Here is an 11,369-nt window from a genome sequence, read left to right on the forward strand (position 1 = left end):
GGGAGGGGGTTCCCTCAGCCCGGCCTGCGCCCTCTTGCAACCCAGGAGCCCTCTGGGGATGTCTGACTGATGGCTTAGGCCCACTCCTCGGGAAGCAGGCCTAAGCTGCAGTCTGGCCTCCCTCTGCAGGAGGCAACCAGCGGGCCAATTGGGGAACGGTTCCAGCTGGCGAGCAGCTGGCCCCACCCCCGGATTGCCCCTCCGCTGCCACCGGTCGCCCGCTGCCCCTTGATCACAGTCCCCTCCCTCTGCCCACTGGCACCTGCCTTGGCTGGCCTGGTGCTGCCCCTAGCTGGCCCCGCCCCCCTGCCTACTAGTCAATTTGCATATTAAGCCTTTATTACATAGGATTAGTACCAATGTAAGCAAAGCTCTTCACCCCTTGTGAACATTTCCTATAAAAACACTGACTTGGCTTAAGTGACATGCCCATCTGGAAGCAGTTATTAAAGCCAGATAGAATATGATGATTGGCCAAGTGACATACCCACCCCTGTAGCCAGGATTGGGGTCTACTTTGTCCACATCACGAGGCCATTCTTAATGGAGAGGGATGGGTGCCCCCAAATTGATGTACTCTCACCAGGAGGAGGAGGGATGGTGCTACACAAATAGAACAAAAGATGTTCATTATAGTCTCACACAGCCCGAATCTCTAATTTTTTTTTTTTATATTTCTGACTGTAACAATAAAATGATCATTGTAGAAAATTTAGTAAACACCGAAAAGGAAAACAAACGAAACAAAACAAAATCACCCAAGATATAATTACTGAAGTGTTCATTTTGCTATGTTTCTTTCAAGTCTTTTTTCCTTTTTCTAAGGAGATTTTTTCTTTACATAATTTAAGATTCTATAATATTTGCTACTTTTCTACACAACTTTTTTATTTAATTTAATTTTATTTTGGTTGTCAAATAACCTTCAATTGAAACATTTTCCTTTGTAGTTCTTAACTAGCCGGGCATTGCATAGCACTATCGTTGATGTTATCTGTGATTTCATGAGGGTGGCGGCCATCAACACTGCAGCCCACAGACAGGGCAGTCCCCAGGATCTCTTTAATGGTTCCAGAGAGTTCTCTAGCTAGAGATCGGTGCTGCATCTGTCGGGCAATGCTGACAATCTTATCAAAACTGGGATTTCCATTGTGCTTAATGTTTTTTGGGGTTGTTTTTTTTTTTTTCTTCTTTCTGTCTCTGGGGGTTCCTTGAGGGCTTAATTGGGGCCTGTCTGTTCTGAATGGTCAGTTTCACTGTAATCCTCAGACCTTTCCAATCACTGGTTGCTTTGACGATGTCATCACCAACTTTTTGGGAGACAGGCCCAGGGGACCCGATCTTGGAGGCCAGGGCAGATGTGGCACCCACTTCCCCACCGGTGTACCTCAGGTATATGAGTTTGATCTCGTTGGGGTCAAAAGTCGGCAGTGTGGTGGAGGCAGTTGGTGTTTGATGAACCCGGATTCGGGAGGACTGAAGAAAGTTGCACCTGAGCCTCCTCCTCTACCCAGCTTTTTTATTAAACAAGACATAAGCATTGTCCCAAACCATTAAAAATGCTTTGGAAAACATAACATATAATGGCAGTATAATGTCCAATTGAATGCACCATAATTCTGAATGTTTAATTATTTCTCTATTTTTTCCAGGGTTTTTTTTTTTTTCTGCATAAATTACTTGGTGATGAACATCTTGGTGAATAAAATGTTCCTGCCTCTGATTATTTATTTAGGAGAGATTTCTAGAGGTGAAATTACTATACCAAAGGTATAATCCTTTTCAAGTTTGCTACTTAATAGTCCTTGCTTTCCCAGTAACCATTTGAAAGTGTTTTGTCCATAAAATGGGAGAAGTGAATAGACTATACAAACAATAACCATCTCACAGTTTGTGAGGCTGAAAGGTGATGTATGCTCTTAGTTCAAGCTTTCATTTAGTGTTTATTGAACATCTCTGTGCCAGATGTGCTACCAGAGGTGCAGGGAGTGCAGAGTTAGACAAAATACAAATGCTGCCCTCATGGGATTTGCAGATGAGAAAGACACACAGACAGGGGGTCAAAGATTACATTGTTATACATACTCTAATAGAGCTCTATGCACAGGGTAATGTTTGAACACAGAGGAGCATTAAGTGATTGTGCTGTGACTTCATAAGGCTCCCCAAAGAGGTGGCAGTTAGATTCTGAGGGATCAGGAGGAGAGGAAGGCAAAGCAGGGAGGAGAGTGTTCAAGGGTAGGAAGCTCACATGCAAAGGCGGGAGGCTTGACAAGCCTGAGGAAGAGGAAGCACCACAGGAGTGTGACACAGTTAGGGAAAAACAAGGCCTGTTGGGGACCGGGAGAGTGGAGACCACAGAGATAAACAAGAGCCATTCACGCCAAGAAACTTGAACTTCACCTCCTGAGCTATGAAGAGTCACTAGGGGACTTTGGGCTGCTGGCCAGATGTGAGAAGCTCAGTGAAGGATGAGTTGAAAGGGGTCAAAACTTGAGGCAGGAAGAAAATAATAAGCCTGATGTAGTGATCCCTGGGAGAATGTGAACGGAATTAAGTCTGTGGTGGTGAGCATGGTGGTGGTGGTGGTGGGGGTGTGAATGAGAGCGATGTTAAGGAGGCCTTCGTCACTAACAGTATTGGGGAAGGTGATTGGGAAGAGGGACTCTAGCATGGTGCACCAATTTCTGGTGCAATGTGTATCCCTTCAGCAAGACATGCAACTAGGTTTGTAGTGGAAGGGGAAGGATTTGGAGTTGAGTCTATTGGGTTTGAGGTGCTCATGAACTTCTCCAAAGCTAGACATGCAGGCCTAGAGCTCAGCAGAGGGTCAGGCAAGAGGTAGGTGGTTGTAGGATTTGGAGGAGGTCGCTCCAGAGAGAGAGAGAGTACACCATGAGAAAAGCAGAGGGCTAATCAGTACCTAGGGAAACAACCTCATTTAATAGACAAGGAGGAGAAAAAAGATCCCACAAAGGATCCTGATAGGTCAGACTCAGAAAGGTGAAACCCAAGAGGACTGTGGCAAAAGAGTTCCAGGAAAGTAATAATCTTCCCTTCGCCCTAACCAGTTTGGCTCAGTGGATAGAGCGTCGGCCTGCAGACTGAAGGGTCCCAGATTCGATTCTGGTCAAGGGCATGTACCTTGGTTGCGAGGCAGCTGATGGATGTTTCTAACTCTCTATCCCTCTCCCTTACTCTCTGTAAAGAAATCAATAAAATATATATTTTTTAAATAGTCTTTCCTTGTATCCTATCTCTTAGGGAAGTCAAATTAGATAAGGATGGGAATGCCTTGATTGGAGTTTGTAATCATGATTAAAAACAGACAGCACCTAAACAGTCCTAAATTCCTTACACACACTAACTCATTTAATCCTCACTATAACTCTCCCTAGGAGGTACTCTTAGTCGCCCAATTTCAACTGAGGCACGAGGAAGTTAGGTAACTTGAACAAATTTACGTCAAGATTCAAACCCTTGGCAGGCTGACTGTATAGCCCCTGTGCTTAATTACTGTAATAACTCACTTACCTAGTTGACCTGGAGATCTTTGGTGACTAAACACCCACTCTCACACCCAGACACACACACACACACACACACACACACACACACACACATACACACACACATATACACACACACACACACACACGCAGTTTGTAGGCCCAGAATTCGGGCTGCCATGGGTTGAGAAATACCTTACAAGTGAAGAGGTGAATCCAAGAATTCATTGTTTGATAAGTTTTCAAGCAATTTAGTGGAATAAGAAAGGAGGGGATGAAGCAAGAGACCAAGGGGAGATTGGAGAGCCCTGAGCAGTTTGTAGGATGAAGTGAAAGCACCAGAAGAGGGAGATTCAAAAGGCCCAGCTGGAGGCAGAGGAGGGTTGAAAGGGAGAGATGGAAACACAATCTAAAACCAAGATGGAGGAACGGACAGTAGAAAAACAACAGGGACAGTCCAGTGAGAAACGGAAGAAGCGTATGGGGTTCATTTAAAAACCCTAGAGTTAAAATATGACACTAAAAGATTACTTTGTCATAATTATCAACAACCATTGCTGAGAACTTCCCATGCCTGGGGCACTGTACAAAAATAAATAAATAACAACTTGATAGGGCCTCTTATCTGAATCCATGCTCCTTCCCAGAATTTAGGAATCTTTCTAAACTTCAGAGTCACATTGGTGTCCCATAAATCCCACGGCACAGGGCTGACATCTCTTAGGTCATATATCTCTCATTGCCTTATGGTAGAATTATTTGTAACCCTGTCATAGCCTCTCCACTAAATATTCTTTGAAGACACTGTGCTGTAATTCAACGGAAGGTCTTGCCCCAGACACAGCCCTGCACACAGTAGGTACCGCGTGTCTGCAAAATGAAATTACTGACCAGCGGTGCATCTGGCTGCTTTTTCCTGTGACTTTTATTTATCAGGATTCGTTTTGGCTCAAGAAACCCAGTTTCTTTTTTGTTTGTTTTACAAATTATTATTGTTGTCATAAATTTGTATAATCCAAATCTGTTTTAATCTTATACTGAGTGCCATGACCTTTTCACCTTTTTACATTTTCCTTAGAATCTGACAAAGTCACATTGCAGGAATAAGAAAAACTTGCTTTAAGATTAAAAGCATTAAATGGTTGAATAAATAGAAGGAGTAAAATGTATTTAACACAAAAAGAGTACAAATAAATCAGGCACCCTGATTGGTGGAGGGAGGGAGTAGAATTGTTTGATCTATGTGCAATTCTTAAAATTTGCAACTAAATGAGCTCAGATTAGGGACCCCCCACCCCCAACTCTTGATTGATAGAAACTATTTCCACTGTGGCAAGGGTAACAATATGAGCATGGACGGCCCTTGTTACACCAGTGCTGTAGCGTAAATTATTCCCAGCAACAGACATAGCTGTAGTCATAGCGTATCCACTGGCCTCCAGCAGTTAAACTGACTGTGGAGATGAAAGTACAGAAGGGCAGGTCTGGGTGGTTGGTGGAATGGGGCAGAGGTGGCAGAGGGGTGGGAGGGGGGAGTGGGGTAGGCAAGAGATAAATGTTTTTTAAACCATGCCTGATGTCTTGAGTTGGGTATAGGTAGGGTGATCATATAATTTATCATCCCAACTGGGACACTTTGGGGAGCAAAAGGGGACAACAGGTATGAACCAAGCAATCCAGGATGAATGGTTTTCCTGAGCATGGAGATTGTAGTAACCGCTCTGTTGCTATCCCATATCAATTAGGAATCAGATCTCTTGTATACCTTAGGTCTTTTAGAAAAGAAATACCTTGAACATATGCTGCTGGAAGTGAGTCCTTCCAAACTCCGTTTGGAGGTGGGTGTGAGTAGAGAGAGAGAAAGCGAGAGAGCAAGAGAGAGAGAGTGCGAGAATGAGTGCAAAAACACTTGCAAATTAATTATAATTAACAATTAAAGTCAATTAATTTTAATTGACTTGCACATTAAAAAAATAAATCCTGACCAAAATCATCATCATCATCCATAATAAGTATTATTATGTATTATTATTAGTGACATAATAACCAGAACTACCCACCTTTCTCCTATGAAGTGCCTTTATGACTTAGTAATGGGTCATGACCATGTTGAGATATCACAATAACAGGTAATGTTTATTGAGTAACTATGATGCTTCATGTGCTAATCTAAGTGTATGCCTATATTATCCCATTTCTTCTCCAAACAGCCTTTTGAGGTCGGCCTCTTAGCCCATCTTGCACATAAGCAGAGAACGGCACTGATGGGTCAAGGTCACTGGGTAGTGGGTGAGGTAGGCTTAGAAGCCAGGCATCCAGGGAGCAAGTGCCTCCCTCTGCACCACGGTGCATGTTCCACTTCAGCAGCAGGCTTTCAACTTCATACCCGACTGTTCAGAACCAAAGGGTAGGGACTGCTTTTCCCCATCCCTGAGTCCTCCACGTTGCTCTGCACTTGTTGAAAGTTCAAAACTTGCTTGCTGCAAACCAACTATTAAAAAAAGGTGTTATTAAGTAATACTTTTATTGTAAGGTGTGGTAATCCTATTGTACTACTGTTAAAAACAGAGTCCTGATAGTTCAGAGACATATGCATTGTTAATGATGAAATGCAAGATGCCCGAGATTCCCGCAAAATTATCCCGTGGGGGTTGGAGAGTGGGGGGTGGGTGGAAATCTAGATGAAGCCAGACTGGCCACGTGGTTGATGACTGTTGAAGCTAGGTGGTGGTGGGACATGGGGTCCCATTATACTATTGTAGAAGCTTAACTTTCTCCACAATAAACAGTTTTTTAAAGTTGTTAACAGTATTTAACCAAATGGGAAAAAACATGGGAATACCTGAGGGCCATGAGTAGCAAAATCTATGTGCCCCCGTCCCCTGCCTCATCCCCCACCTCCCCCCCATCAGCAAGCTTGTCCCTTGCCCACGTCCCTTAAAGGCTGTGGACCCAGCATCTTCCTCTCTTAAAACAAGAGTTTTGCCCTTGACAGTCTCTGAGGTTCCAACCAGTTCTACAAGCTTATGATTCTCTGATTTTGGGGGCAACACTGATACGGGAACAGATTAGCAGGAATTTTTCCTGGGGTTGAAGAATGAAGCCGAGGACTAGAGACAGTTCAAACAAGGCAGGAGTTTACTGTAAACAAACACAGGCTCCCCGCTCCCAAGGGAGATTCAAATGGGCTGCCCCCAAGCATTCTGCTCTTCCCCTTACATCTGCTAAAGGCCTGCTCTTTGGGTACCGGTGCCGCTCTCCGATTGGTTCCTGGCCTTTTTGCAAGATGGTTCTTTCACTCCCAAGGAAAAAAAACCATATTATTTCCTACAAAACACATTCGTTGTTTGTTTCAGCTAGCTCTACCATTCCCCCTTCTTCCAACCCTCACCCTAACTACCTAATTCTACTTTAACTCATTTCAATACTAGAAGGGGGATGGGGGGAAATCACCAACTCTTTGCCCTGGTAGCCAAAAAGAGATGCCAAAACCTTTCATATATCTTCTTTACCCTTCTCCAAGCATTATAGCTCTTGCCTTCATTCCTTTAATGCCCAAGCTATGTGATCTCTCTCTGCACCTCAGTTTTCTCATCTGTAAAATGGGGTGTGAATAGGGTCACAACCACCTCATAGGACTGTGATGACAATTACATCAGTTAATATGTAAACTGCGGAAAGCAGTACCTGACATATAGTAAGCACACAATAAATGACAGATATTTTTTACTATCTTAATTTTATAGCTACTGAAACCAATTGTGGTTCAGTGAGGAGACGTGATTAAGCTAACGTCTATCAGTTTTAATAAACAATGGAGCAGGCATTTAAAGGCAAGTTTTCTGACCATACATCAGGGCTGCTTCCACCGGGGACATTATTGTGAAAAATTGCAATTATGAAAAATTATACTAGACAACAATCTAGAAGAATTAGGTACTATCCTAAGACTCCAGCAGTCATCAGAAACGAAGTTAACATTTGCTGTTAACACAAAAAACTTAGTCTGACTTGCAGACTAAGGCCTCTGGGCAGTGGAGCCAGCCAGCCTCTCTCCCAGACAGCGTGGAGCCCAGCACAGAGCAGTCGGAGATTGCTGGGTGGCTGAAAAGGTAAATTACATGAGGCAGCAAGAGCCAGCCCAGCACAGTGACAAGGATGGGGGCGTGCTTTTGTTTGCAAACGGCAAAGCTTCTTAACCATTCACACTGGACACCGTAGAAAGAACTGGGCCCTCTGGGAAGGCTGGCCTCCGGCAGCCAGTTTATTTTTCAAATGTTAGCATAGTGTGAGTAGTTTTTCCAGCAGCCTTACCATCTTCCTTCTCTCCTCTTCTTTGTGGTATGAACCTATCATTTCAAGATTATTTTATTTATTTTATATATTTTTAAAATATATTTTATTGATTTTTCACAGAGAGGAAGGGAGAGGGATAGAGAGCCAGAAACATCGATGAGAGAGAAACATCGATCAGCTGCCCCCTGCACACCCCCTACTGGGGATGTGCCCGCAACCATGGTACATGCCCTTGACCGGAATCGAACCTGGGACCCTCCAGTCCGCAGGCCGACGCTCTATCCACTGAGCCAAACCGGTTTCGACCAAGATTATTTTTTTAAATAATCCTTTTAGAGTTGTCATGTGCCAAAGAAATAAAAGTGATCTCCATGTGTTCACAGAATTTAGAGATAAGTTGTTAATGAAACAGAGGAAGTCACAGAATAATGTGTTAAATAAATAAGTGGCATTCTACAAAGGTGCTGATAATTAATTTTGACCTACAAAAACGGCAATTTTACACGGTTTCACCAACTATATAACTACATCTCTGAAAGGATACACACCCAGATGGTCACTATTCATCTTAGGCAAGGGGGTGTACTTGGGGAAGGGAAGTGTAAATAGAGGAGTTCACGTCTTCCTTTTTCCTTCTTTCTGCATTGTTTGAACTTTGATTCAACTATGTTCATGTCTTACTTTTATAATTTAAAAACTAGAAACAAAAAAGTGGCTATTTGCCAAGTTTAGCTTTGTCAAGTATTTTCTGGAATGCACTTAGAAATGAATAAATATTCATTTATTATCAAATTAAACTTTCCCGTCCTGGGTACTTTTGCATATTCCAGGGCTACGCATGTCAGATGTCACAAATGTTCAGGCTCCCCCCTTGACTGAATTTTTTTCTCATCAGTGTGACATAATTTATTTATTTGTTTAGGAAGTGCGAGGGTAGTGGCCATCATTTTCTTTTCACTTATTTTTAAATAGAGGCAACATTTCTAAGCCCCAAAGACTGAGTTATGGGCTCCACCATGTATGTTAATTGGCGTGACAGCTGACACACCTGTGGCTTAGCACTTCCCACTCTACAGTCATGCTGCATAACTGCGTTTCCCTCAGCAGTGGACGCATATATGACTGTGTGGTCCCATAATATTACACTGGAGCTGAAAAAACCCCTACCACTTAGTGATGTCGTAGTGCAACACTTTACTCACATGTTTGAGGTGATGCTGGTGTAAACAAATCTATTGCGCTGCCAGTACACACAACTATGTACGGTACAGGATACTTGGTAATAAAGGACTGTGTTACTGATTTATGTATTTACTGTGCCATACTTTTTAAAAAATATATATGTTTTATTGATTTTTACAGAGAGGAAGAGAGAGGGATAGAGAGTTAGAAACATCAATGAGAGAGAAACATCAATCAGCTGCCTCCTGCACACCCCCCACCAGGGATGTGCCCACAATCAAGGTACATGCCCTTGACCGGAATCGAACCTGGGACCCTTCAGTCCGCAGGCCGACGCTCTATCCACTGAGCCAAACCGGTTAGGGCTGTGCCCTACTTTTTATCATTGTTTTACTCTTCCTACTTATAAAAAAAGTTTGCTGTAAAACTTTTGTTACGCCTGCAGCAGCCTCATACAGCTCATGTTTATCTTCACTTTCTCTTGTGCTTGATTTAATCCCGTGTTGTTTTGTACAGTAACGTGCTTGTAACCTTGGAGCAATAGGCTATGCCATACAGCTTAGGTGTGTAGGCTAGACCCTACAGCCTAAGTGTTTGTAAGTACACTCTATGATGTTTGCACAATTACAAAATCACCTACCGATGTGTTTCTCAGACTGTATCCCTATCATTAAGCAGCACACGGCTGACGGCTGTATTGTCATCGCCCATTTACCTGTGTGCCCCCCAGCCTCCCTGGCTTTCGCCCACCACAAGCTACTAGGAAACAGCCACCTGGTCTGCTCCCTGAGCCTCCCTAGCATAGAAAATACAGCATAATAGGAGCTCATCAACATTTGCAAAATGAGTGAAAGCTTGCATGCATTCGGGGGACCGACTCTTCTCATAAACTGTCCATTTTCATCTTAAAGAAAAGACATGCCACGGGTATAGCAATGGCAGTGCAGAGCTTTAAAGAATTACTCATGTAATGGTTCAAGGGCAAAGAGCTAAAAGCAAGCCAGAAACTTCTTTATGTTTTGTTCAAACCCCACTAACACTTCAACATGTATTAAATGTTAATAAGCAGCTATCTGGGTCAGTGGGTTAAGTAATAGCGATGGTGGAAGGTGAGAGGTGAGGAAATACACGGAAATTACTTTTAGAGACAGCTTGGCTCACCAGAGCGCAACATGTATAATAGCCTGCGAATGATTTAACCATGTTCGCTTTTCCCCCTTTCTCTTACAGCAGGCTTGGTCAAGTGACACTATTCTCTTTACTCGGGCATCTGCAGAGCCTGGCAAAATCTGAAAAATAGCAGGAAAGATCCAAGGGTTGGGTCACCTTCTCCCTAGTGACAGAGAAAAAAAAAATCACCCCATTTAACAAAAGGGTCAGGAGCTGATTATACAGTTTGTGGCTCATCTTTTCCTACTCCTCCCATTTGACCATGTATCCGCACATTCTTATGAAGGCCAAGGAAAGAAAACAGAGAATTTGAAGCACAAAGTTTCTGCTCCATAACAGCAATTCAAAATAATAATAATAATATATTTTGAGCACTTACCATGTGCCAAGTACCTTATTAAGATTATTGGTTGAGGATGGGAGAGCAGGGGACATTTGGCAATAACTGGAGATATGTTTAATTGTCACGCCTTACAGAGAGGTGAGCATGAGGAGGTGATACTGGCATTTGGCAGATGGAGGCCAGAGAGGCTGCTAAACAGCCTACAGTGCACAGGGCAACCCTCCCACAGCAAAGAATTATCCAGCCCCAAATATCAATAGTGCCAAGATGGATAAACCCTGCTTCCAATGAATCATCTCGTTTAACGCTCCAAACAACCCTAAGCGATTGTCTCCATTTTACAGATGCGGACACTGAGGCATGGAAAGGTTCGATAGCAGAGCAGCTTTCCAGCCCAAGCCTGTCTGACTCCGGAGGTCTTAACTTTGACTACAGTGTGTTGATAGGAAAGGAGCAGAGAACCGTGAGTTAGCTGTGGATTTCTGATTCCGTAACAGAGACTTACTGCAGTAGGGCCCTCGCCTCCGTCACCGACACGCGGCAGGAACTCGCAGGCAGGTCTCCTCGGCTCCACCTCTTCTTCTCTTTGCTCAAAATGCGAATTCTGTGAGTGTACTTACTGCTCTTTGCCATCTTAACAGCTGAAACACTCTGAGACTGTATTATTTTTATTAAGATGACATTGAGTTATAATTAGTAAAAATAATATTCAATAGGAATATTAACAAAGCAGTTTGCGAATAGTTCCCCAAAATAATAAAAGTACTAGCCAAATAATAAAACTATTTAATCCAGCCTTTCCTCATTCTGTGCATTTTTTCCTTCAGCCACGCATATCAATGGGCAGAATGTGTCCCAAGTTATGTGAA

General features: G+C 43.2%; 1 pseudogene; it reads right to left on the minus strand.

Annotated features, from left to right (window-relative positions):
- Nucleotides 1–953: 953 nt before the first annotated feature.
- Nucleotides 954–4,930, minus strand: LOC129150509 (60S ribosomal protein L12-like; annotated as a pseudogene).
- Between the last annotated feature and the right edge of the window lie 6,439 nt (nt 4,931–11,369).

Source organism: Eptesicus fuscus, chromosome 2 (assembly GCF_027574615.1).
Source record: "Eptesicus fuscus isolate TK198812 chromosome 2, DD_ASM_mEF_20220401, whole genome shotgun sequence".
Taxonomy (NCBI): domain Eukaryota; kingdom Metazoa; phylum Chordata; class Mammalia; order Chiroptera; family Vespertilionidae; genus Eptesicus; species Eptesicus fuscus.